We start from the raw sequence: 26,826 nt of genomic DNA on the forward strand, positions 1-26,826 counted from the left end.
CAGTAATTGGACTCCATATGCCTCTTCTCTCTGCAGCCAGGGGCATAATTTTGGCAAGTTCACATAGCTTTTGCTCACAAGCACCAAGTACGCACATCTTTCGAGCCAATTGGGACACAGCTAACAGATGCTTGGAGAGGATGTTATGGGTGGTTTTTATAAGGGCTAGGCTCCCTTTGGCTGTTAGACAGGATTCCTCACTGAGGTGAGCCAGAAAAAACTAATACCTAAGTAGAAGCTCCTTAGCAAGGCAATAATAACACAGCTAATGCCCATGTCTTTTCCAGGGCTACGATAAATCCAGCTCCAGTGCAGGGAAAAATGAGATTACTGAAGAGGAACCTGGACCTGGGTACTGCAGGTCTCATTCAGAGTACAAGCACCTTCAGCTCTGACCCCTCCTCAGCTCCACCACAGCACATTTCCACTGATGCTGTGACTCTCACTGTGCAAGAAGACTTGTATTTGCAGATATGGCCCAGTCTTGATCCCTTTGTTCTGGACCAGGATTAGAGCGGTTTAGCTATAGCAGTATGAACAAGGGGGACAAGGGACACTTGCGCTGTCACCATGCAGCCTCACCCCATGGTAAAACAGCCCCAGCCTCCCACTAGCCTGTCTGGGCTCCATGGGTATGGCAAGTGGGGCTGTTCCTGCAGCTCTGCCACCAGGAAGTTGGAGTAAAAGTCCCCCCGGCTCCCGGGGAGGTTTCTTGGGCTCTGTTTTACCATCTTTTAGCAAGTGGGCAGCAACCTTCAGGGAGGGCAGGGAGGCGCAACAAACACCTGGGGAAGGATGGTGCTGCACCCTGCCAATCCTCCAGCGGCAAAGCTGGTTTGGGAGCTGCCTCCTTACCCCCTGCCACCACCCCTATGCCTCCCTGCCCGCACAGGAGGGCTACCACATCTTTCAGCTGTGCCAGTTCAGCTGCTTGCCTAACCACAGGCAAGCCGGGTGCACGTTCACATGTGGAGTTTTACAATGAAATCTCCAAAAGAGCACAGTGTTCTTTAAAAAACCCAAACAAATCGCCCCCAAATCAAAACATCTCACAGGTCTGGCACAAAGCACAGCCACACCAGAAGCTGAATCAGCTCTGGGAGGAAGCAGCATCCGCCAGCTGCAGGGAAGGAGCAAGACAGGCACAAGGAACTGAGGGCAGGATGGAAACCACTGAACTCCACCCTGCCCCGAAAAGAAAGTGGAACAGCACTCGGTCTGGCAACTACTTTTGAAGACTACAAGTATATTCAAGTCTCTGGGAGGTAGCCCCACCAGCTTGATCCATGCTTCAACATAATGTATGTGCTCTACCAGCAGGAAGTCTTCATTACAGCGTGCGTTCAGTCTCAGTACCTGAGCCACCCAGGCACCAGGATATGCAGGCTGCCAAGCAGTCCAGGCCCTCGCCGCACTGATGGTCTCGGGTTCACAAAGCAAATAAGGCATGATTCTATTTACCTTTCATTTTTAAGCACTTTACATTGCTCTGCCTTCTCAAGTTAATCCCGGAAACAAGGAGAATATTATTCTTTCAAGAAAATGCTGACACTCCCTCAATCATTTGGCTCTAGAAGCTGGGGATTTAAGCTGCGGATAAACTATTTTCAGGACTACTGATAAAAATACACGCACTGGCAATAACCTACAAGACAAACGCATATCTCTCTCTCTAAAAGCTCCCCGTCATGTTTGTCAAGCAAGACCTCTTGCAAACACTGCCGCATGTCCCCCTATATCTCCACACCTTGCTCACACCAGCTTCTTCCAGCTGCCCAGTGGCAGACAGTCAAGGTACTATTTAATCCCACCTCTCTGCTGCTCAAACCCTATGGTGTCCTGGGCTGCTTTAGGCAGTGTTGCCAACAGGTTGAGAGAGGTGAGGCCACACCTGGAGCACTGTGCCCAGTTCTGGGTTCCCCAGTACAAGGGAGACATGGTCATACTGGAGAGACTTCAACAAAGGGCAGCAAGTACAGTTAAGGGACTGGAGCATCTTATGGAAAGGCTGAGAGAGCTAGGACTGTTCAGCCTGGAGAAGACTCCAGGAGAATCTTGTCAATGTATACAAATACCTAAAGTGAGAGTGCAAAAAGGCTTGAGCCAGATGCTCTTCAGAGGTGCTCAGTGACAGAAGCAGAGGTGATAGACACAAACCAAAACACAGGAGGTTCCCTCTGATCAAAAGGGGACACTTTCTCACTGACCCAACACTGGCACAGCTTGCCCAGAAAAGGCGCAGCCTCCTCTCTTGGAGAGACTCAAAACCCTTCTAGACACCTAGGAGGCCCTCCTTGAGCAGGAAGGTTGGACCAGATGACTTCCAGAGATCCCTTCCAAACCACAGCCACTCTGTGATTCTCAGGAAATAAAACCCACACCAATCTGTGCCCTAACATTATCATCAGTGGTGGTTAGTATGAGCCAATACCAAGACTAGGTTTCCCATGTACAATAAGACCTTATCTTCAAGGTGGAAAACAGTGCACCTTGCTAGTTGTGTAAGAGTTTGCAAGTCCAGTAGGACTAGGGCAGTGGCCCTCAAAGTGTAGTCAGATACCAGGTGCCATGGAAAGTGACACTCAGTTGACAGCGAAACAATAACCTGTTTGCCATTGCCATGACACCAGTCAACTGGTTAACCATGCAGCAGCATGGCAGAGAAGTGAGACATGTTAATAGCTAATAACATGCATTGGTTCAAAGCCTGGAAGCTAATGGGATAGGAAGTTAGGCAGGGAAAGAAGAGCCTGCACCTTCTGCAGCACAGTAGCATATGCCCAGGGTTACAAATTAGCCAGCACAACACACACTGTACTTCTACTTCATTTTTTTTCCTGAAACTTAAGTGTTTTTTGAACCTCTGATGAGCTATTTTGCCTAGAAGAGTTTTAAAGGCCGTAAGCGTGTTGCCTCAAATTTCCTTACTATCGGAAAAGCGAATAGTAGGGATATCCTAACTCAGCATTCACCCCTATGTATCCATTCTTATTAAAGAAAAAAATGTAATATCTGAAGATCCCCTTCTACCATCTCTGCAGAAAAGCACCACTGTTTTGCTAGCTTGACAAAAGCCTGTGTACAGCCTGAATTGGCAAAAGAGTTAAATTGCTGTATGCACACTCAGAGGTAGGGAGGTTGTGGAAGATCAAACGTATGGAAATATGTATTATAGACTACAGAATCATCCCACAGCCACCCTCCTGGGGCCAAGGGCATCAGCACCAAGCACTGAACTTGGTCCACCAGAATGAGGAGCTGTGCTGAAAAAGGAAGATGTGTTAGGCTCATCACCCACCCCCCTTGTTGCTGCTACCCATTTTTCTCCACCATCTTCTCATTTGCAGCTTGCCTGTGCCTAAAGGCAGAGCAATCATCTGCCCTGAGCAGAAAAGAAAGCTGTGAAAGCTGTAAACTTCCTAAACATCCCTCCTGCCAACACCTGTCATTTGCTTCTACATTTCCTATTCGCTCTCTTTTCATTTAAGGTATTATATGACTCAGACGAGGCCTCAACAGCTTCAAAAGAATTCTTATGTCTGACTGCCTTAGCTTTATTAAAAGTAACTGAGCCATTGATCATCATCAGAAGATGTAGTCTCAGGAGAAACGATATCATTTGTAAACAAATGTTCCTGTGAACACAAACACTCCACCAGCGGTGTATAACAGGGAAACAAGTATGTGGTCGGGGAGGCAAGAAGCCCCTGCAGCACACCGGCAGATCATCGTAGGAATAACAAAGATTCACACCTTCATGAGCAGCCTGGCTAGCAAGAACTTGCTCTTCCAAAAGCAGGGAAAGGGGGAGAAGTCATTTTCTTTTGCTGTTGTCAAGTCTCTGAAGGCAATTTCATGCTGCTGTCTTAGGAGGAAAGCAAGCAAGACTGCTCATCCCTGATGCAACCAATTCCCTGTGCTCAGGGGTTTTTTTTTCAGCTGACAGTTTCCATACACACCCTCACATGCTGCATTTCATGGCTGACCCAAGTGTGAAGGCTGGAGAAGGGAATGCCTGACTGCATGGCAATACCTGTGAAAAATCAGACTATTTTCCTTCCCTGACCTCCAGCTAGCTACAAACAGGATCAGTCTGTCTGGGATATGAAACTTGCTTCTACAGAAACAAATTAATTAAGATTGGCACCATGGATTAGAGCACACGCAGAGTGAAAGATGCTGTATGAGTCTGTCGAAGCATCTGCCAAGCACAATCACTCATTTTTCAAGAATAGCAGACCATATAGCCATAAAAATAGGTAGGGAGGCTTTTTAAAACAAATGCCTTCATATGAAAGATCAATGTTTCACACTGGAAAATTTAATTGACAACTCCTGGCAAACATTTAACTTGAATATGGTGCAGGTTCAACAGCTGCTGCTGCTGGAACGAAGCCGCTAGTGTGCAATTCTGGGGTTTCGGAAATAAAAGGATATCGAAATCTGCACCAGATGCCTTGCATTCCACAACCAAGCATAAGCTGAGCATGTTCAGTTTAACACCACAGAAGTCATATGGAAGCCACCAAGAATCTAAGGAGGTTTGTCAAACAGAAAGCAGGCATCTAAGCAAGAATAGCCCCAGCAGAGCTGGCACAGCCAAGGTCCTTCTGATCTGCAGTGAGAATCCTCAGTACCTAGAAATAACAACTTGGTAATACAGTGTCCCTGACTCAGCTGGGCCAAGTGCCTGCTGTTCCATGAAAAATGCTTGGGAAAATTCTTTTTTAAAGAAATCATTGTGCATGGAGAGGGAAAATAAGAAGCAACCTCACATTATCCCCAGTGCTGAGCAAGTACATCATGTGATCTAAAACATGTCATCTAGACACCAAAAAACCCATCTGAGCTGATGCCTTGAGGTGGAATCCAGCTTGCTTATGTTCAGACTGTGTGCAGCAGCAGCTTACTTGCTTTGGGGACTAAGGGTGTTCACCAGTGTGAAAAGGTGCTGAAGAAATGGCTGCGCTGACATGTGGTTCTTCAAAAGAAATGCTGAAGCAGTCAGCAAATTCAGGGCTCATCCAAACTCAAACAGCTTCTCTAGGCAGCCTAGAGTTTCCTTTGAAGTATGTATCTACCAGCACATATGGTCCTGGAGCATATCCACACACATTCACCAGAAGGGAATGAGAGTGGGTGGAATACATAAGACTACCCCTAAGAAAGGGAGGAGGAAGAAGAGAGAATAAAAACCCTGACATAAACAAACAGCTGCTATTTCTAGCCCTTCTGGCTGATGCCACTCTGCAAGATGCCTTGTTCAACTTCAGAGACAAATCAAGAAATAAAAGCGCAGGAGCACGCACTTTTACAGCCCAATTATGACCACTTACAAACACACTGTAAATCTATTCACTGCTTAACACACCAGATATGTGCAGCAAATGCATTTGCTCAGTGTGCACCCAATGTAGCTCGATATTCTCCATGTAGCTTCAGCGTGCACATTCAAGCAATAAAAAAATTAAAATAACCAAGTCTGGATTAGACTCACTGCACAATAGCAAGAAAAAGAGAGTAATTATTGACAGTGGTTTGGTTAAGCTTAGAAAAGCTTAACAGAAATGGATTCTTCCGTAATTGCCATCTCTAACCCTTTATCCAAGCTCAGTGGGTACATTACCTAAGTCAGCAGGAAGTTTAGCCACTCCACATGAAATTAATAACATTTATGGGCTGACCCATTGCCCACAGTCTTCTCAAAGCTTTTTAGAACAAGAGCTATGAAGATATTTCTGTCCTTCTATCAGGAAATGGTCCATACCACACTTAGCTGCTTAAAACAAAACATAACAACCCTCTGGCTCCTTTAGCAGGCTGCAGTCCCTAAAGACCAAGCCCCCCTCTTACACGTTCTCAGGAATAAATTAACCTTACGTACTAATTACAGGAATAAATCCAAGCTTCTCAAGAGCAGTGCACTGCACGTGCTGACTCTCCAGTACCTCACGGGCCAGCAGCTCCCACTTATCAGGGTATCCCTCTTCCAGCCAATCCAAGGAGCGCTCTGCACCCCAAATTGGGAGCTTCCCTGCGGGCCTTATTGCAGCTACCTGCTGTGCTCGCAGACACGAGTCAGCCCTTATGTTTCTCCATCCTGTCCGTCCACCCATCCACAGAACAGAGCTCGCTGACGTTGAAAGGATGTGTTTCAAATTCAGGTGCCTATAAAATTGCTGTGGAGCGAACCTGCACACCAAGCAAGAGCTTTCAGCCTTTGTATTCAGGTATACAGAGAACAAGACAAACTAGTTTAACTAACGCTGACCCAGTTTCACACCGGAAAGGGCCAAAACAGACATAAGAAATTCAAATACATTCCTTAGGAGATGCTGTTCATCTGTTTTGAAATGGCAAGTATGAAGTATTTGAATCTCTGTGACCAAATGGAGCAAAACCAGGTCAGCACCCTGACTTCACAAAATTGTGTTGAAAACTATTAACAGGAATACAGCACACATGCTTCGTAAGATAATGCTCTCCTCAGTGTCACAGACCACTAAAAGAACAAGAAAAATCAAGAAGAGGATAAACAAGGCCTGCTGGGAATTCATTACTGCCTTTGAAATTTTAGTGGAACAGTTGGAGTAAGAATCTGACTGCAGCTGAACTGAAAAATCACTATGTGTAGCTATATTACTCATCTACTGTTAAACCAAATTAAAGTGTTCTTCCCACAGGCAAGGCTGAAGATCTCAGAAAAGCCATAATTTATAACTCAGGAAAAGTTTAGAAGAAAGTTCTACAAAACCAAAATTACTTTTTTACTTAATAGTCAGGAAAACAAAGAACAGATGAAACTTCATTTTGCTTCATACGACAGTAAACACTACACGTCATTTAGGATGTGATTGAGCCAAGAAGCCGATGAGCTGAGTTAAAGAAGAGTTCACCTTATCCATGTACCAGTTACAACCAACCTTCCTCACTCTGCAAATCAGCCTTTCATGCTGTAGCAGAAGCATTAGAGACGCAGACTTTCAGCAACCCAGACCCTTATCGCTGCCAACATTAGGATGTGCAATCAATGTGAGTCTGAATAGATGATTCTCCTTAACAGTTTTTTGTAATTAAATAGTGAACTCATCTACAGGAAGCACAAAGCGCAAGTGCGCAAGGCACAGGCCTTTTAGCAAAGCACCACAGTGAGTACTTTTGTCCAATTTATTTTCCAGGAGAGTTCACACCTTGGACAGAAGCCCATTTCTAACAATTTATTTTTCATGTCTGGACAAGGTAATATAACTTCTACGCAATTTAATCTCTTTGCTAATAGACTTAGTAGTTATAGCTGAAATACACAGGCTTAACAATAAGGCTAAAATACCCAGAATACTTAAATCGGAGAAATGTGTTTGCTGGCTTTAGTTCAGGACAAGTAGAGGCAATCGGCTAAAGCACAGCAGATGGGGGAACTACAGCAAGACCTGCCAAGAGGTTACATTGGACCCTGTGCAACTGCCTACAGAACAACCGTTCCAAGCAGGGCACGAAAACCAGCTACAAAGAAATCTTTAATTGCCAGCAAAGCTCCTCCAAAGGACCAGGGCACCCCGAGAGCTCAGCCTTGCCTCCTTGGGTCAGCGCTACCCTAGAATTACAGGGCTGAAACCTCCCAAGGATCATTTTGCTCATCACGTTTCCCCCCCATTTGCTTCGTTCTGCTTTCAAGCTGCAGTTCAGTGAACAGGCTGCAATTTACCTCTTCACCCTCACCCTCAAATTTGTTTGGATAAACAGGCTCTCCTTTGTTCCAGGCTGTTACTACATTTATACATTGTATTGTAAATCAGCCGGTACAAAGCAAGGCAGGCTCTTGAATGAAGACACTAGCATTTTTGTTCACAGCAAAATCAAACAAGAAAGAGGCACAGAACTCCATTTATAATCCCAGCCTGGAAACAATTGCTTTTTAAAAGGTGAGAGGTTTTAAAAAGTTTACTAAACAAACCTAGCCAGTTACAAAGTCTAAAGAGTCAGCTCACAAACAAGTTCAAGGCTGCGTAAATTGCCAAAGCAGTGTTATTTCTGAAGAGAACTTTAAACGGTTTAAAAGCTTGCTTTCTTGCAGTTTCAAGAGCCCAAGAATTATTGGCAAGTGATTTAGCTTTTATTGAGTACACAAATAGAGAGGAATTATTCACAGAGGAAGGGAATGAACTATTCACCGTGTCTATTAAAGACAACAGACCTAACTAGCATCCAGGAGTTGCAGGATAAACACCGGGGAGAAACTTCACAGTAATAACAGTTGAGCAGAGGAACAGAGAGCTACAAAGTCTTCCTTATGAGAGGGCTGGAGAAGAGGTTCAATGAGCATTTGTAACAAACAGTTTAACCATGACTCATTCTGCCTTACAACAGAGGACGGACGCTGTACACGGTCTCTTCGCATCTCTCCCCAAACCTCTTGCCCATTATTTTAAATGTTCTTTTAAACAAACTCTTGCTGAGTTTCCTGAGGCTTCTCCCATGGTTCAGCACAGCACAGCAGAAAAGAGATCAAAAGCGATTACTGTTTGATAGGTGTGCAGGTTTTCTGGAAAGCTCTCATTGCAGTCCCACAACTGAGCGTGTATTCACAGTAAGAAAAAAATAGCAATGAAAAAGTCTGCACTGCCTGATCCAAAGGCCAGGAATAAACTGTACCTGATGTTGTCTGCAGTCCAGAAGCAGGACTCTTTGATGGGATGCTATGGAGGAGCTTCAGTTGGATATATGTGGGATGTCATTCACTGCTGCAGACAGCCCTGTGTCCTTCATAAACACCGTGATTAAAATGCCTAAAAACATTTATCCCATGTCTAAAACCGAAGTTTGAGAGGCAAAAATATTTCTATTCATTTGATTAATTTTAGTGGTGGGTGCGGGAGCAGAAACTACGGATTCAGGTTTGAAAGCTTTCTGCCCTGATTACAAGAGGTATGTTAAAATAAGAAGCCTTCTACAGACTCCTTTTGGTACATCGACAGTACAAAGAAACTCTATACTTCAGTAGCTTCAGGCCAAAAAGAAAAACATTCAGAAGAAACACGGAGTGCTCCCATTTGGTGTTTCAGAAGCCAGGGCATCATCGTCCACATTGCAATTCTAACATGATCTGATGGTCCACGTTTACCCTCAGCAGCAAAAGCAGGAAATGGAAGATGGGTTAGAAGTTCCCATTCACTCTAGTTGCTTCAGAGTCCAGAAAGCGTTTGCTGAGCACACTGAAGAGAAACTCAACCTCTGCTTTGCCACCAGCCCCAGCAGCACCACAGTTGGCTGCAGTCATTTCTTCCCTCAGGCACTCCCCAAGCATAAGAGCCATGGCTGAGGTGACTGCCCAAGCTGCTGTGCCCTCAGCCACAAAACCCACAACATCCAATACAGCCATGAGCATGGCAACTTCCCTCGAGACCCCTGGAGCAGCCAGCTCCCACCACAAAGAGGTCCTGAGCCAGGGAGGAGACAGAGGTGCCATGGCTGAGGGAGCACTGGGGACACCACAGCCAAATCCTCTCCCAGTCAATCACCACACTTGTCCCTGCCAGGGAGCACAGAAGACTGGCACAATGCCTTCCACAATCAATCCAGGTTCAATCCCAGGCTCCGACCAGCTCATATTGCTCCCTGTGCTCTGCCCTGTGCTTCCAGCCAAGCCTCTTGTAAAGTGATCCACCACTTCTATCCATCTTCAAACACATCACTAACAAATTAATCAGCACTGGAGTGCTTCCCCTGCCACCAATTGTCACTTGGAGCACAACCCTCCCTCTCCCAGCTGCCCTTCCTCTCCAAGCAATGTTTCATATGGGGACTCTTTGGTTTCACCCTTTTTACTAGAACATGACACAAAACATGAAGAGAGCACCTCACAGGACAAGTGATGCTCTCACCTGAAGCTGGACCCATTTCTGCCCTGAGCTAACACAGGCTGTGGAGAAATGATGTTTAAGGGAGTGAAAAGAAGCCAACAACCCACAAGCATGCGAGGGTCCGGAAACCCTGTAATTTATACCATGAAGAGAGATTACAGTCCATCTGTCCCAGCCAGAGTACAGAGGAATTCAGAGTGACTTGTGCTCCCCCTCTTCAGCTCCCCTGGCCCCCTGCTTATCCAGATAACTAAAGACAATAGATATAAGCATGTTCCTAACTTGTTGACATAATCTGCTACTTTGCCACATGCTGCAGCCCTTGTGGGGGCCTGGGCACTGCACTTGGGAAACCATACACTATTCAAAATCACCTCCTGAAATCTGGCGTGACACTGGCTTTTCCTACAGTGTAGCCTGAACCTGTGCTGATGGGCTCCGAGTGCTCCACCACCAAGATTTATTTTCCTGCTTGGAGATAATGCTGCTGAAACATCTGTAAAAACAAATCCATACAATTTAGTATTAAGTCCCTGCACTAAGTATTAAAGCAACACTGCCAGATTAAAGGGACTGTAATATATTTTTTAATACCCCATTTTAAACTCTCCCTCTGCTTATTACCCATGAAAGTGTTTTAATATCTATTCTTTGATTTAGGTGTGTGACTCCCATCTGTATTAAATCTTTGCCCCAGGTATACAACACTTACCAAGGCCCACCTGGCGCTTCACTAAACTCTGCTCTGAAGGCAGTAGTGGTGGATGGGTGAACCCGCATGTCACCTGCACATCACCTACACAACCGAGGGCTTGGACAGCACCTGCCATGGCTCTTCCAGGCATGTGGCAAAAGAAAACCAGGACGCAGGGGTTCCACAGGGAGGAACATGCTGCATCTCAGCAGCAGCATCACACCAACCTCCCGCCACGGGAGCAGCCCTCAGACACAGCCACCAGCTGCTCTTCTGGCAGCCACCCGGACACCACCCCTCGCTGCCAGCATGGGATGGGAATAGGTATTGAGATTTTGAAATGATAGGCAATTCACCCTGCCACTTCCCATCTCAGTAATCTCTTATTCTGACAAGCAGGGGCAAATCTGACCAAAGGGTTCATAATAGGAAGACCATACTGAATCCTGAACAAAAGAAAAACATGCTTAAAAGCTCTCAACTAGTATTGCTGTGGTGCACACAGACAATAAGGAGCTGCAAGAAGCTTTTCTGTCTTATGCGTCTTTGACTATAGGGTGACTAAAAATCAGAGCAAAATCATTTAGCAAAAAACTCTCTAAAGCAAAACAAATAAGTATCCTGAAACAATATCCCCAAAAAGACACAAATAACCTAGTGCTTTTTTTGTTCTTAAATAAACGCAGGCAAGAAGAAAGCATGTCTGCCCCTGAAAGTGCTGCAAGTGGGAACTCCTAGAGCACAGGACAATAAGGACGTGGCACCCGCAATGCCACCATCTCAGCTCTGTGCCCAACAAGTTCCTTCAGCTACTCTAGGCCCTGGTTTCCACATCTGCAGAGTGGGGATAATAACAGGTCTTTACATCACAGGGGTGTTACAAAGATCAATTAGTTAATGTCTGAAAAGCGCTCTGAAGATATAGCAGGTGGTGACTATTGTTATGCAAATAACACGATTTAAGAAAATCACAAGTGCTGGATTAATACTAATCCCTTTGATATTTGAAAGGCACCATTTTTTCATATTTTAAAGCAGTGAACATTTATGCTATATCTTTCCACGGCTGCTGCAATACCAATTTTTAACCTTTTTGTATGGCTCAATATATAAAACTCCTCAGCAGATATCTTCACAAAATCCAACCTTGTCTCAGAGCTAGAAGTAGCGGAAGAAATTATGCTTGTTGATGAGCTGGGTAACTAGATCCTGTGCAGGAATATTTCTCAGAGGATAGAATGTCATAGGCCTAACTTACTGTAACAAACATTGCAGAGTCTTTCAGTTTTAGGGCTTTTTTTGGAAGCAGACTAATTTCATGCATAGAGGCATTTGTAACACAATATAACTGTTACCTAATTATGCCATTTTATGCCGTGGAAAGAGTGGAGAAAAAGGGAAGGATGCGATTCATTCACTTTTCCAAGACTGCATATCTGAATTGTTAAAAAAATAAAATCTAAGGCCTAATGACCTCCTTTGGTGGTCTCGCAGGAGATGAGGCCATTGCAGTGACTGCTCCAACTTCCAGCAAGTGGCCACCCAACCACTTCTGCTTTAGGTGAGTGCAGGCAGTGGGGCGGACAGCCACAAGCCAGCCCAGGAACGCGGCCTGGCTGAAAGCTTGTAACTCACAATGAGAGACAAACACAAGTCAACAGGAGAGCTGATGTAGGATCAGCATAAAGAACATGAGGGAATCAGCAACGTCTGAAACTGAAGGAGAGAGCACAGTCAAGACCAACGTCCCTCTAATCTCCTGCCTTGCCTTTGCCAGACCTCTCTGTGAAAGCAAAACATCCTGCCCAGTGCCTAAAACCTCCTTGTGCTTCTAGGACTTCCACTACCACATTCCCTTTCTGCAAGGAAACCTGTTTCTTGTCTCCCGCACCGTAAAATTTAGTGCAAACCAGCTGGTGCTTTTGGTCTAGGAATCTGTACAATATTGCTGTGGTTAAAAACAGCTTAATATTAACCCTCTCTGGAATGCATGCCTGAAATTGATATTAATGAAACAAGATCAGACATTAACATTCTGTACAGCCGGTTCCTCAAGCTGTGCTGTAGCATCAATTCAAATCTTTTCCCAAGTCAATATACAAAATACAAATAGAGGATGGCAGGTACTATTGACATGGGAAGAAGCAGCAGGAGTATTTTAAAACTTTAGATGCTCTTAAGTTTGCAACTTCCTTTCCTACCCTATCTCCCACAGCAGCCTTATTAATAGCTATTCAATACAGTAATAGGATTCAAGCTATACACTTCGTTGTTGAGGCTTTTATAATCTCCTGGTCAATATTAAAAGCATTTGGATGCTCTTTAGGAGGGAGGAATGATTTTTGCACTCCAGGAACTGCGAAGCATTTGCAACATTCCCTATGAATGCTGGCAAAGGATTCCTTCGCATGCCTCTGCTTGTGATTGATGTGATTGATACTTTAACTGGACTCAGTTGTACAGATTCAAAGATTTAATTTTCTTGCATAAACATGCACTCAGCATAATTTTTGTGTGCTCTCCTTAGCTGAAGTTGTACAATTTATGTACAATATAGATTCAAACCACTGCCTGAGGGTCATTCTTCAGTGAGAGTCTCCAAGCACAAAGGTCTTTGGACACATGATTTCTACTCCTGGATCTGCCAGGCCTGGGAATAAATCTGCAGTTCTGCTTCTGGGCAAATAAGTACAGCCCCATCTTTTGCTTCGCTCTCCTGTAACATGTGAGCCACCTCCTCTCCTGAAAAAGATCTAATGACAGACTACTCCACTGAAGAACAACTCCCAAGCGGGAAGATGAAGCAGCATCATGCTTCTTCCATCTTCACAGGGAACCAAATCCTCCTTTATTTCTATCAAAAGGAGAAAGTGAATTTCTCTCTAGAGTACTTCCCACCTGCAGATGGCTTGAGGTTTGACGCATTCCATCTCCACACCTTCAGTTAATTCACCTTTCTCAGTGTTTTGAGTTTGTGCAACTACCCACTTGAGGAAAGCAATGTGATTTGCTTGTAATCAGCTATTCAGTTTGAGTTACCTGGGTCCATCTTATTTGAATAGGCCATAGATACTTATAGCTAAAATTAGAAACAGGGAAAACATTGCAGCATTCTCAAAACTTTCACATGTGCAACCTCATCACACCAAAGAAATAAAACCCAACTTCGATGTCACCTTCTTAATCTCTTGCTTCAAACAGCCAAATAATATGAAGCGGCTGCAAGGATTGCTCCCATTAGCCAACCCTGCCAGCACTCAGCAATCTGCTGCCAGGTTTCTCCAGACGAAAGGATGAAAACTAAACATACTGTTCCCACTATACTTAACATATGCAGTCTGAAGAAAAAAAGAACCATCTTTAGAGCTATTGTAACCGTGACAGAGAAGTAGATAAGACGTTGCCTTCTGTCTGACCACACAGCAAGAGGAAAGCAGTTTGAACAGCCCCTCAGAGGACAAAGAGTAAATAAAAATATGAATTCCTACCTGGCTTGCTGATATTCGCATAAAATAAACCAGGAAAATACAGTCTGCCCCACTGACTGCCCCTGCCTTTCCTTCCTCAGGGCAGAGAATGGAAATGGGTATGTAAAGAAGAGAGGGTTACTCCAGTGATTCTAGTTCAGCCGCAAAGCTTCTGGACTGCTGACCTTCTGGCTTTGGTATGATCTGAATCACATTTCCAATTGTATTTACCTGGACAGCTTTAGCCTCATTAAGGATGCACAGGTAAAAAGCAGATACTGAATCAAACCTCATAAAACAGTGTCTGCTTCATGGGGGCTATGCAGAAGGCAACCTCAGCTCCTACCCTCTCTTTGGCTTGTAAAGAGGATATTCATAATTTCATTCAGAAAAAGGACAAAAAGTATGTCCACAGAGGTGAGGTTTATTTGAACTAAAGAGCAAAAAAAGTTATTGTGCAGTTTATGGTGTGTGATCTTATGCTTTATTGAAGCACAACTATTTAAAAAGAAATTTTTCCAGGAACACATCATTCTTATCTTGTTTCTTATATATTTAATGCTAAGCTCTTTAGTCATATATATATATATAAATGACTAAAAAAAAATTACTCAAATATTCCCTCTCCTTTTAGGTAAACACAAGAGCTTAGCATTAAATCTGTATTAAAAGAAAATAAGTCAGCTCATACATTCTAGAGACTACAAGTACAGCCAAACTAGGCCTGTGCAGCCGAGTTTTCTGCTCTGCATTTGGCACAAGTAAAACTGAAATATTCCAGAAGATAGATATGTTACACTCTTTCAGGTGGTTTAGTTAACTTTTATGGTACTCAAGGAATTTCTATGAAAAAAAAAAAACCAAAACCAACCCTACCTTCAGCAAATTTCTATGTCTTCACTTGGGAAATATAAGGGAAATTTTTGACATTGCAGGGCATACTTTCCTTTAAAAGCACATCACTTTTAACTATAAAATATATTATATATATTATATGTAATATGTATAATTCTATTTTTTTTATATACATAATGTAGAAGGGATGGGTTGCTTTTTTTAGAATGGAGATGCTACATCTGAAAAGGAATAGAGAGCACTCCATGCATATAGCTGCTTTTCTGAAGTGGTTAGAAATGTGCGAAGGAGAACCACTATGGGTTGTTACAATACTGCCCTTTGACACATGCCAATGGAGTAGAATTGCCAGTGAAAGGTCTTCTTTTGGGATGGGACAGGGCTCCAGCTTTCTATTTGTGCTGCCACAGGCATGAGCTTTACACTTAAGTTGTAATTGTGCTCATGGCCTCATTAGATTGTAGCTCAACCGCTGATCTGAATTCCTGCAAGCTGCATACACTTAAGATCTGCCCTCTCCCATCTGGAGGAGATCACATAATGGTTATTCCTCTTTACAGCCATGCCATGCCCTTGTAGCTGAGCCTCAGGGTCAATAACCTAAGATTTAGCTAATTTAACACATTTTCCTACCTTTTTAATCACATTTAACAAGTTTTCCTATTGACCAATTGGCAAAAGAGGACAAAAATACCTAGGCTGGAGCCAAACAGATTAACCATTAACCATTTCTTTGTCAACTTTTTAAAGTCACATTTTTTAATAGTTGCCTACACTTGTCTCCATGAATAAATATACCTTGATGGCATTTGCATATTCTATTACAGGTAATAGTGACCTGGTCCCACCTTGGGTTGACTGTGACTGCTGTTAACCCACCATCCCAGCATCCAGACCCACAGTTTCCAAGTCAAGCCTATAAATGTCATGGTAGCACCTGGAAACCCTTCTAAGCTTCCTCCAAACCTGGCAGAGGTAAGAATCCTCATATTTAGTTAAAGTCTGCTTCAAAGTTATTTTTCATATGTGAAGAAAATTATCCCTACTTCTTTTACCCAATCCTTGATATTTCAATTTTCTTTCTCTGCTGCAAGCAATAAAACACCTTTATGTTCAATACACGAATAGTGGAGATTTTTTTAAAGCCTCACATTTTACAAGGTTTTCCTAAAGCTTCTTAAAAATATGAATGATCTGTGCAACAGCTCCATACATTAAAAAGCAATTCGGGCATACCAATCTTATTCTCTCCCTTCATTCATTGCTTAAAGATTTACCAACCATCCTGGGATGTCTTGCATCCTGCAGAGGGAAGGTACATAACTAATTTCCTAACTCCTCAGTTTACTTTGCATACCTTGTGGGCAAAAGTTGGCAAGAAAGAACTGGAAGCTGTTTGCTTTGAAATTATCACCCCATTTACAAGATTCAAGAGCAAAGTCTTCTAAAATGAGGTAAGAGGGAAAAGGAAGTGACTATGTGCATGGTTAACACTACAGAGCATGCTAGCAGTGTACCGGAGGTCATTAGTTGAGGAAGAAAAACAACAGGTACTCAAAAAGCTCTCCACAAAGTGTATATGGACACAATATTTAGAGCACCTACAGAAAACAAAGGCACTAGCCAGTTCTAAGCAAAATGTCTGTATTCAGTTTAAAGCCCCCTCGTATTATCCCCAGTGGAAGTGAAGCTACACAGGGGCATTGCTGCTATTGAAAGTACAAGCTCAACACTCCTAATGTTTTTGCAAAAGCCTCCCTGACTAATAGGGCCACCCAGGAGGGGATGGGCAGGAAAGGAACAGAGCTTCAGACACAGGCGGGCCTTGATAACAGAAAGAATTTGGCAACAAAATTAGTTTAAACTGGTCTTGAATTCTTTTCTTAGTTGGCCTTCAATGCAACATTGTAAAACAACACATATTTGCACACGGTGCTGTGAAACACATCAGGGATGCACTGAAACTTTTAAATACTTCTTTTCAAAGCCATCTAACAACTACATACAATATATCGCAATACCAAATCAGGTCTCTTGTCCAGTTCACAGCACAGCTCCACAAAACAGTCATGGTAGCACAACCAAGCAGCTACCGGCCAGTGATGGCAGGAACTACTTACAACAGAGCTACCACCAAAGATTTCTTATCATTGAATGATGGTCTGTGCACACCGCTAACCCACTTGGAACAGAAACACTACATCCTGTGCCAAGTCATCTCATGCGTACAGAGAGCCTGATGTGAAAGTGCTTTGTGGAAGGCTTTGCTCAAGCCAAGAAATCTGGGGATGCAGGTCTGCTTTTGCATAGAGGCTTTTGGGGAGAGGACATAGGACAGCTAATAGAATTAGCAGGTCCCCATCCTTCCTCATCAAGAAGGAATGCTGCAGCATCCACTTGCCCAGCTTATATATTACAAAAATACCATTACATTGTACTTTTCATGTACAGATTCCCCAAAATGCCCCCAAAAGCGGCAATGCCAAAATAAATAAATAACCCCATAGTGAAATGAAATAACTTGCTAAAGGCAGAAGCAAAACTAGAATACTTCAAGTTCCTGGTGAAGAAACCTACAGGACCCCCCTGAATACAATGGATCACATAGATGGCACTCTGGACACCAAATCTACACATAAGGCAAACAAGCTTTTGGTATTCCAGTAGATAATGCCTGTTTTGTGTGACCAGTGTCACTGAACTACTAGCAAGGTGTAGGAGCATCTCAGTTTGGGACAGAGACACTGTAGCAAACAACCCAGCCATACCAAGCTACTGTGCATGAAAGGTGTGAAGAAAATAGAAAAATCTATGAGAGGGAGGGGAAGGAAGCTAGTACATAGCCATTTCTGGCCACGAATTTACTACATTCTTCTTCTCCCAAGAAGCCAAATAATAACATACAGGTACTCCTCAGTGCTGCCTCATTCAAAAGCTCCTAACTTTCAAGGCTGCTAAACCCTCTTCTGATATCAGAGCTCCTGTTCAAGTAGAATTCAAGTGGATTAATTATGCCACAGACAACAGAAAACATGTTCTGCCTCTTCAAATTATCAGGAGGAGAAAATACTATGAAGAGTTCAGTCTCAAGGATGCTGTTTACATTTACTTACTTATTACACAGGCCTCAGGATCAAAATGAAAAGATAATAACTAATTGCTACAACTGGGAAAAGTAAATTGGAAAGTCCTTACAAGTACACCTGTACACAATAATTTGAGCAGCAGCAGTATAAGCAACACAGATTGCAAAAGTGCAATTAGAGAAGTGGAAAGTGTTACTCTGAGCAATTGAGATACTATGTTTTGATAACCAAGTTACCTTGGAGATGATTCACATGCACAAGTTGATTAATGTCATTTTGCACTACAGATCCAAGAGGTATAAAAATATGCGTAAAAATCACTATTAAATAAGACGATCACTATTAAATAAGACGATTGCATAGTAAATACATTTCTATGCCACTAAATTTGAGCCTGTACTATTTCAACCTAAGCCCAAAGCACATAAACCCCACACAGCCATCTCCTGTCTCAATGCACTAAGCCAACTGCACTGCAGTGCTCTACAGGAGGACCTCCTCCTCCAGCAAGCAGCATACTACTTTGGAGGAAGAAAGGGATGTTAAAAAAAACCCTCAGTCCAAATGAGTTCTTAGCCCACCTGTGCAGCACGACCACCACTAATGAAAGGGACTTCTTGGGGCTTGGGCTTCTGTGCAAATAGCTTCCAGAATGAAGTGCCTTTTGATGTGTACTTGTTCCTGCTGGGAGAGACACAGAAAAGATGCTTCAGAGAAGACATAAGACAAAGGTCTGGGCAACGTGCACCATCAAAGAGAAATAACTTTCTCAGTGGGTTTATGGGTATCCTAAGCAAAGAATCATTTTGGAGCTTGTATCTGAAGACATCTTAGAAAATTTCTCATTTTCATCTATATAAATGCAAAAGGTGGAAGAGTAAGGTGAAATCTATTGATTTTGCACTGAATACAACAACTGAAGACTTAGAGATGTGTCATAACAGTCAAACAACATCAAATCAGCAGAATTTTAAAAACAGAATATCAAAATATGTAGGCCAAATATATTAAAAATCAGTTAATGGAAAGATCTCAAAAAAAGGTGTCATTACTGAGTAATATCACCATGCAACTGCAGTGCTCCTTTTGTAGTTCGCAATGACTAGAATTATGCTGTATGCTATCGAAGTGTTTTATTAGCTACCTGGAAATAAGCATGTCCTTGATGGTACCATTAACGGATTACATGGTTTAGCAGCATGATAAATAAAAATAGAAAGAAAATCACACAAATTTAGCAGAATTACTTGTCACACTGGGCTCATTCCAACCACTCATAAGATATCTAAATATAGGTATAAGCATCCAGCAACAAGGAATGCAGGTTAGGTTTGCAAATTGGAGGACCATGACCTTAAGAAGCAAGGAAACCAAAAGACATGTGGAGGTCATCATAGCCTTGCATGTCATTCAAGCATCACATTCAAAGCTTCTGCTGTCATTAAAAGGGCTAACGTGGTCCATGGAGGCAAAGATAAAAGAGTGACTGGAAATACTGAATGGGGTAGGATGGGGTATGTGATAGTAGTGACACTGAAACACTGCAACCAGTTCCATGGCTGATGCTCAAAAAAACATGTTGAAAATCAGAGAACATGCAGAGGAGATAATAGCAATTAGCATCTAGAGGAGAAAAAAAGCATTAGGTATAATCAGATTTAAAGATTCAGTCCTTCTGATAAGCCACAGAGACAACTGACAGCTTACTTCATCATCTTTAAGGAAAAAAAGATCATCAGCGACAAAAACCACTTTAATACAGCCACAAGACGACTTAAAAGAGACCAACAGATGTAAATCAAAAGCATAGAAGGCTTCTGTTAGAAACAAGATATAAAAATAAAAAGGAAGAAATTAACAGGAACAAGATTCTTAAAGATAGATTCACTTTTTCTCAGTTTTTTCAGGGTAAGAGATGCTTTAGCCCAAAGATTTCTTCAACCCATGAGCAATAGCCTAGCGAGATGGTCAAACAGCTGCAGGACTTGATGGCAAACAAAACAAAAAGCAAACCAACCAAACCAAACCAATCCAAAAGGGTATTGCCCTGAATTTTCCCTAATGCTGCTGAACACTGTATTAAATGCACAATGGACTGTGAAATGCTTGCAGATCTTCACCCACAAAGAGGCCAACTATTAATAAACATAAACATCATCTCTCTGGAATTTTACCAATGTACTAATAAGTACAAACCCATTTAGTACTATGGGATTGCCAATGCAAGTGAAGTCTTTTGGGTTTTCATCTCAACAGCTTGGGTGAGCAGAAGGAGACAACACCTGGAGCACATGGCAGATACATATTCACAGTTACGAAGCCAGCTTTCTGGTTGTAGAGTTATTGACTCTTGAAAAGCATCTTCAAAGTACTCACAAAGACATATTCTGCCTGAGTAAAAGCCTTTCAGACAAATGCACCTCCATTTAGCATGTTTGGGAGGAAAAAGAAATATCCCAAAAGTCACTCATTTCAGTTGCTTCTTTAGGCTTATAGCTAACACCTGTAAGGATGATGTGTATCCACCACAATCCTACCAGAGTTTACATGGGGTATTAGTCAGTCCATGAGGAAAAAGGATCAAATTGCTGCTGATGTGAATCAAAACTGCACAAAAAAAAACCCAAAACTTTTTAAAGCTTTTTAACTACTTAATAATCCCACAAGACTGGAAATAGAAGAGGTTAAACTATTGCCTTCATTGCCTTACAATTCAACAGGCCCAACATCAAGTTTCTACCAATCATACTGATTAAATGAACATAGCATGCGAGTTCAACACATGCTGTGGCAACATATTAAGGAAGGGCAAATTAAGGGTCTTCTAATGTATTTAAGAAGGAAGCTGCACATTTTGGACTTCCAATTGCAATGAGCATAACCAGATCCACTAAAGTGAAAGGACTAAGTATTACAAGCTGAAGGAAACCATAGCCTACTACAAGTACCATGTATCTTCAGGAGAGAAACTTCTATTTGCTGTATATGTCTAGGCTATGTCCAAGCAAAAGATTATTAAATTGTCCTTCTCCTTCAGGACAAGAGATCTCACCTTGTATTTCGTTTGCACCCTTTTTACCGAATCAATGTGCTTTATTTTTCCTGCCCATGGGTGAATACATTTAACTAGTCACTATTTTCCCACTGAGCAAACACCAGTTAAAGAACTGGTCCTTCATAAATTTTAAATAGTGATGCAACTCATAATGCAAGAACTAGATCTTCTCTATTTACAGCTCTTGCATACATCCATCAGAACAGATATGATGTCTTCTTGAATTATCTAGAATTATCTAGAAGACAGACAAAATCATAAGGAAAAAGAAGTGGAGTTCAGTTCTGAAATTTCTATGTATATAAACCACAGCCAATTAGTACAGGTAGGTTAAACTTCAAATGTGAAAAGTCTTGATTTCTGGATCACTTCTCAAAGAGACTGTGCTACCACTCTAATGATCCCTCTAGACGTAGCAAGATTAGTGTCAGGTTTATGAGAGCTTCCTTCAATCCACATCATCACATAGACCTAACTCAGCTTAACTAGAAATATGCTAGCCAGATCTACTCAGGAACAAGTATGAACATACCTTCTCTCAAAAGGGTAAATTCTGTAAAATTTAGTTCAAGTGCTAAAAATCCCATGGATTTTTATTTAAAGTCATGTTGATCACTGGCAGTTCCTATGCATTTAACCTGGCAGAGTGCTTCCAACAGGTCTACCTGTGCAGGTCCAGCACAGGGAATAGTACAGCAAAACTTCCTTTGGGGCAAAGCATCTCCATAGCTTCCTGGTTTGTTGTAGGGCTGAGAAAGCTTTAAACATCTAATAGCAAGAGAGATGACATATCATCAACATAAAGAAAACTGTGACTGTCAAGTAATACAAGATCTATTCACTGCAAATTACCAAAGTCATAGATTCATAGAATGATCTGGGTTGGAAGGGACCTTAAAGATCACCCAGTTCCAATCCCCCCGCCATGGGCAGGGCCACCTTCCACTAGACAAGGTTGCTAAAAGCCCCATCCAGCCTGGCCTAGAACACTTATAGGGATGGGGCATCCACACCTCTGGGCAACCTCTTCCAGTGTCTCACCACCCTCATGGTAAAGAATTTATTCCTAATATCTGAACTACCTTCTTTCAGTTTAAAGCCATTACCCCTTGCTCTATCCCTACCTCTCAAGCATGTCAAGGTCTCTCTGGATGACATCCCTTCCCTCCAGCTTGTCAACTGCACCACACAGCTTGGTGTCATCAGCAAACTTGCTGGGGATGCACTCAATCCCACTGTCCAGGTCATCGACAAAAACGTTACACAGCACCAGTCCCAATACCAACCCCCGAGGAACATCACTCATCACTGGTTTCCACCTGGACATCACTCTGTTGAGCACAAATCTTTGTGTATAAACATCCAGTCAATTATTTATCAACTGAGTGGTCCATCCATCAAATCCATTCCTCTCCAATTTAGAGGCAAGGATGCCATGTGGGACAGTGTCAAATGCTCTGCACAGTCCAGGTAGATGACAACAGTTGCTCTTGACTTGTCCACCAATGCTGTAACCCTGTCATAGAAGGTCGCTGAATTTGTCAGGCATGAAAAAATGGCTTAATGAAGCCTTGTTGGTTTCACCATTCACCTCTTTACTTTTCATGTACCTTTGCATAGTTTCAAGGAGGACCTGCTCCATGATCTTCCCAGGCACAGAGTTGATACTGATTCCAGCTTTAACCTGTGGCCTTAAATTAATGATGCTAGTCAACAAGAAAAGCAAGCAGAACACTAGAAATAAAGTTTCAATTAGGTAACTAACTTTTTGAAGACGACACACTTCGACTGAGTAAATCAAAACTACTGATTTCACTGGTTTCCTGGATGGCAAAGCTGTTTGCCGGAGAGCAGGTGGTGGAAGAAGGCATGTTAAAAACAAACCCAGAAAGGCAGAAACTTGTAAGCTAACCACAAAGATGGAGCAAGGTCAGAAGTGCCTCAGAAGGTGCCAGGTGGACTCTGTGCACCAATGAGTGCTGAGAAGCCTGGAGAGCTGAGCACAGAGTTAATCATCAATCCACCCCGGCTCCCAGAAGACAAATTCAAAAGTGAAACTGAGTGTCCCAGTGAGTATGTGGCTGGTGACCTCAATTCTGCTGACACATTCCTGGGACAAACTCTGCCCCACGTTATGGCTGTCTCCAGCTGAGCAATTGAGCAGGGACTGGTTATCAGGTTGGCTCTGCGATTTTTTTTCATAATGGCTACTAATGTTGTTAAGCACTTTTTGATGTAATGTCAACAAGTAAGTCTTCCCTCAGCCATCTGAGATGGAAACCTAGAGAGATCCAAAAGCTGTGTATTTTCAGAGGCTTAACAGCAGAGACAGAAACTGAAATTACTATCTGTCTAAAGAAATTAAGTCCAAACTCCACAAGGTCCCCTGAACAGCTCATCAGCCTCCCTGTTGCTTCAGGGCTTGTGAAAGCATGTGCCCTTTTCCTCCCCCATCCATCCTCTGGAGCCTCCAGGAGCACGCTCCACACTTTTTTTCAGTCAGATCTGAGCAGCTTTGTAGACAAAAAATTTTTTGTACCGCGGAGCCACTGATGGTTAGATAAAATGGCTATCTTCAGCTCCTTGTTTCCACTTTGTCTACATGTGCTGGAGCAGGTCCAGGAAAGGACAACAAAGCTGGTGAAGGGTCTGGAGCATAAGTCTGATGAGGAATGGATGAGGAACCTGAGGTTGTTTAGTCTGGAGAAAAGAAGGCTCAAGGGGGACCTTATCGCTCTCTGCAGCTACCTGAAAGTAGTCTCTTCTCCGAAGTAACAAGAAACAGGACAAGAAGTAATGGTCTCAAGCTGTGCCAGGGGAAGTTTAGACTGAATATTAAGAACAATTTCTTCACAGAGAGGGTGCTCAGTCTTTGGAACAGGCTGCCCAGGGCAGTGGTGTAATCACCATCCCTGGAAGTGTCCCCAGATACTGAGGTTCTTTTTGTAAAACAGACACCTCCTCAAAGACTTACTTGGACTGTGTTGTTTTGTATCTTTTTTAACATGGATTAACAGAGCAATGTCAAGTCCAAGCCAGCTTCATACATAAATAAAACTCTTAAAGTAATACTCCACAAATTCTAGTTATCTGTGGCTTTATTATAGCTAATAATGGCCTTTTTTTCTTTTTACTTATTCTAATAATAGCCGTTTACATAGAACACCCCACACTATAAGCTGAGCTTCACAACAGCTACTGAGTTGAACTAAAAGATAAAGGTGAACAAGTAGGAGGAACACCACATTGGGGTTGTTTGTTTACTTAATTCCATCTTAATTATTTAGACTCTCATCTCACTAACAGCTGTGCAGGTGCTAACTTTACTTCAAGAAGGACCTATGGTTTTTGTTTGCATAAATCAAGTACGTTTAATCAAGTGCACATTAGCTCATCAACACATTGGATCTGATGAGGAATTGCATAAGTGACAATGCCAAGCTATTTTGGTGAATATTCATTATATCTCTGCAGAACAGTCTGACTGGAGGAGAGTGAGAACAAAATGACAGCAAAAGAACGGTAGCAATTACTTTACTAGCAGTTAATGTTGCCATTAACTGCTTGCTGGCAAGAGCTTAAAGTTGCAAACCCCAATTTAAGGTTGTTACCTTAATTTTACAATTACAATTCAATATTCAGAATGTGACACCAGTGTAATAAATATCTTCATTCAGTGCTTCATACAATAAATAATTTAAAAGTTCCAAATTACAGCAGTTACAGAGATGCAGATGCTTAGCATTACATCTTCATAAAAATAAATAAATGTGCAAACCATTTTCTCAAAACCAAGCCAGAATCCAAACCCATTAGCAATAAGTCACTGGAATTTTTTTGTTCTTAACAGGCATTCACTAAGAAATCTTCTTTCAAAATGTAATTTGTTCTTAGGGCGCTTCTGCGCGTAAGGCAAAGAACTCCCAGTTTTGTAAAGCTATATAAAGCCTTTATCCCACTTAAATTGAGGCAGAAAAGGGCTGTGCCCTTAGTGAGGATGTTTTATATAATAGGTCTTTAAGCTGGATTGACAAAGTGAGATTTGGCTAAAAGAAAAAACCCTCCGTTCACTTGCTAGTTCCCAGAATGGATGGAGGAGAGGAAGAGGAGGGCTTTTTGGGTGCACCATCTGTTATGTCCTTCTGAAACCCAGAACCCCACATGCTGTGATCAACCACAGTCTCTTCTTGTGCAGAGCTGCTGCCCTGATACCACTGCCCACCAAGACACAGCACGAGGTAGTTCTCCAAAGTCACCTTTGCCATTTCAGAAAAACACATGTGCCTACAGGCTCTGGTTCCCAAGTGCAGCTCCATTGAGCTGACCCCAGTTGTTTGCCTCATCCCTCTGCCAGGACAGAGATGAGCAGGAGGCTCACACTGCTGGACTTCACAGCATTAAACATTAACATGAACAGCCATAAAACGCAGTTTACATTCAGATGCCAAGCTGTAAAGTCTGTCAGATTCAAAGTCCAATAGGAAACAAGGCTGAATGGCAGAGTAACCTCTGGCAAAGGGACAGGATGAACAGCTGGATGCCTCAGACCCTGGAGCATAAGTCAGTCAGAAGCACGTTTGTTGTGCCGTCCTTCCCATGTCATCAACTATACAGAAGCATCAAGAAAGTCTGATTATCAACACTGTCACAGACTATCACAAGCATTCATTTTACTACAAAATGTAGCATCACATTTTGGTGGGTTGACCCTAACTTCTTACAGTTATGTCAGATCATATAGAAAGTTTTTGGTGGTGGAAGCCACTACTTAAGCTCTTTTCCCAAACACCACTACCACTCACTTTCTGCATTGGTTTAAGTAATATGTTCTAAAAAAAAGATAATTTTCTACTTCATGTGCAATCAAACTAGGTTCCCACCAGGGCTTCAGACCCACAAGTATTCAAGGCAAGAAGAACAAGCCTCACCAGGCTCAGAAGCAGACTTCCTCCCTTTTGTTTTGGCTGGAAGCATGCTCTGCTCTGGCTTTTGCAGGCAGCAGCCCCTGTACCCAAAACTGCATCAGATCTGTCTTGCAGCCCAAGAGGCAGGCTGGTCAGTAAGGTTGTGTATAACCTCACTCCCTACCTTGCAAGGAATGGCTCACCCAGCCTACAGCATGGTACACAACCCTGGTCCTGCAAGGGCAGTTACATATTTCAAGCTCTGGAAGGAGAAAAAAAAGATTTTCAGCCCAGCTTTGGGGTTGATGCCTTCAGAAGTGTGAAGCAAGCTGAAGCCAATCCTAGGTACATACCAGCAGCCTACTGCTTACCAACCTTTGCTTCCTTCTAGATTCCATTGTAAAGGGAACATAAACAGTAAAATAAGCATGTATCTCCGGCAAATGAACTACCTATTCAGAGTTCCCTCTGGTGTTCAATAAGCTAACCATCACATACAAGGTAACAGCGTTAGTTACAAAAGCATCAAGCTCCCTCAGAAACAAGTTACCATTCATGAGGAGCTCAGTGATAAGGACGGGACCGTAGGGCTGTAATTCACAGGCAACAAAGGCAATGCTATTTTCCGTGAGATTTGATAAACTTACACTTCCGTCTTTGTGTATTCACCTGAGTGTCTTATTAACCCAGAAAGGACCCATCGTTATCAATCCCTTGTCTCTTGGGGTGTCACCGAGACAGGCGCAGTCTCGGAGAAGGCAAAGTCACAAGTCACAGGTACAGCCCAGCTAGACAAGGAAACCAGAGGTGTTCTGCAGCTCCCGAATAACTATGCCCTGAGTCACAAGCCTCTCCAGCCTCGCACTTTCATTCGCCTGCACGAAACACGCGCAAAGCACGGCACA

At 42.7% G+C, this 26,826-nt stretch overlaps 1 protein-coding gene across 3 annotated transcripts in view; it reads right to left on the bottom strand.

The window, feature by feature from the left end:
- The window catches only part of PLXNB2 (plexin B2), a 251,973-nt gene that overhangs the window by 224,084 nt on the left and 1,063 nt on the right, over positions 1-26,826 (bottom strand). Inside the window, exon 2 of one of the 3 annotated variants that reach the window (XM_062634239.1) lies at positions 18,544-18,646. The exons of 1 other annotated variant lie outside the window; for it this stretch is intronic. The gene's annotated coding sequence lies outside the window, so the exon portion shown is untranslated. The remainder of the gene's footprint in view (positions 1-18,543; positions 18,647-26,826) is intronic. One more of the 3 variants, XM_062634241.1, reaches the window with a different exon arrangement.

The sequence above is a fragment of the Pezoporus occidentalis genome, unplaced genomic scaffold, assembly GCF_034315485.1.
Source record: "Pezoporus occidentalis ecotype Australia unplaced genomic scaffold, CSIRO_AGI_Poc_V1 ctg42, whole genome shotgun sequence".
Taxonomy (NCBI): Eukaryota; Metazoa; Chordata; class Aves; order Psittaciformes; family Psittacidae; genus Pezoporus; species Pezoporus occidentalis.